The sequence below is a fragment of the Dasypus novemcinctus genome, chromosome X, assembly GCF_030445035.2.
Source record: "Dasypus novemcinctus isolate mDasNov1 chromosome X, mDasNov1.1.hap2, whole genome shotgun sequence".
NCBI classification, from domain to species: domain Eukaryota; kingdom Metazoa; phylum Chordata; class Mammalia; order Cingulata; family Dasypodidae; genus Dasypus; species Dasypus novemcinctus.
The window spans coordinates 121,762,607-121,764,417 of record NC_080704.1 but is presented as its reverse complement, the minus strand read 5'-3'; the positions used below and the strand labels follow the sequence as shown (position 1 = coordinate 121,764,417).

At 37.1% G+C, this 1,811-nt stretch overlaps 1 non-coding gene across 1 annotated transcript; it reads left to right on the top strand.

Annotated features, from left to right (window-relative positions):
* The first annotated feature begins 1,302 nt into the window (after positions 1-1,302).
* Positions 1,303-1,409, top strand: LOC111759226 (U6 spliceosomal RNA). Its single transcript, XR_002793294.1, has one exon. It is a non-coding gene; the product is annotated as a U6 spliceosomal RNA (small nuclear RNA).
* Positions 1,410-1,811: the final 402 nt, after the last annotated feature.

Sequence of the window (1,811 nt, the reverse complement as noted above, 5' to 3'; positions counted from 1 at the left end):
TTATTGAGGGGAACAAAGCATATATACTCTTGGGAAGGGGAGGGGTAATAGGCGGAGGTGGAAGTTAGGGATTGGTTATGATCACCACTAACATATAGGGTGGGTTTCAGTTTACCTGCCTAGCGCCTGCCCACTGCCTTGTCAATCTGGGCAGTGGCGGGAAAACGGAGAACAAAGGCCTGAAGGGGAAGAATAAGGAAGTGACAGGGCAGATTTGGATTCTGCCATGTTGTGGGACCTGATGTATTGTGAGGAGCTAATTATAGTTTGCTTAATTGAGAGGGTTGGCTCTTCTCTGGCAGCCGTGCTACTGATTCTTGCTGAGTTCGACATACATTCTTTTTATCGCTCCCAACAATACCCTACTTGAGGTTTTGTCTGAACTTTTTTGTTGATTTGTTTTCTTGCCTATCTTTCCGCTTTATCCCCTCACACCCTTTTTTTCTTTTTTAAATCTCTTTTTCCTTTTTTTTCTATTAGGTGCTGCAGGCAGTGTTTCCTACTTGATGTACTTCCTCGTTCTTGATTTCCTCTTTTCTGTGTGTACTGATTTTGGCTACCAATGCTATCCACTTGGCTTTACATCTTTCTATCTTCTATCATCTATTATTTCTCTTATATTCCACCTCTCTATGTTCAGCCCCAAATTTTTCTGACTTTTTATTTTTAACACCTCTATTCTGTTTTCTATCTTTTATTCACTCTTTATGTGATTGTCCTTTTCTTTTCTCTTTCCCTCTATCTTTCCCACACTGGCCTTTTAATTCATAATATATTTTTCCCCATATTCAGTGTCCCATCTTACTGTTGGTACTCCACTTTTAAAAAATTATAGTTTTACAGAACGTACATGAGTTTAATATCCATTCTCCTGTATCTCACATGGTTGTTCTGCTAATATTTACTATCAATACTACTATTACACATTTCTCTTAACTCTTTTGCTTTCCCTTGTCTTATATTTTCCTTCAAGTGAACTTAGACAACAACAAGGAAATAGATAAGAAAAAAAAGTGTCAAAGAGAGGACTTAACACACACACACAAATAGTACATAAATAAACCCTGAGACTAGACAGAGAAGCTTATCAACTGAACAACACCATCATGATAAAAGGATGGTCAAAAAACAAAAAAATTACAAACCATGCCAATAATCAGGAAAACATGGCCCAATCCAAGGAAGAAACCAAAAACCAGGAAGAGAAGCAGAATATCAAACAACAATAAAAGCTCTCAACACATATCTGATGAACCAATTTAATGAAAGGAAAGAAGAGATTAAGGATATTAAGAACTTGGAGTGCTTGCTTTGGCTGCACATATACTAAAATTGGAATGATACAGACAAGATTAACATGGTCCCTGCACAAGGATGACATGCAGATTCATGAAGAATTCCATATTTTTGCTGACAAAAAAGGAAAGGAAACACTTGGAGAGCATACAGAAGAAATTGTAAACATACTGAAAAAGTTAATGGAAAAGATGGAGATGAAAGGCACAATCCAAGAAATGAAAAATATTCTCTCAGCAAATAACAGCAGATTTGAAGAGGCAGAGGAAAGAATTAGTGATGTGGAAGACAATGCATCTGAAATCAAACAGATAGTAGAATTGAATGATAAAAAGATAGAAAAAATCCAGCTGGCACTTAGGGACCTGAATGAATACTCAAAAGGCACAAACATACACATTATAGCCATCCCAGAAGGAGAAGAGAAAGGAAAGGGGACAAAAAGGATGTTAGAGAAAATAATGGTGGAAAACTTCCCAAACCTATTTAAGGAGGTGGATGTACATGTCCAGGAA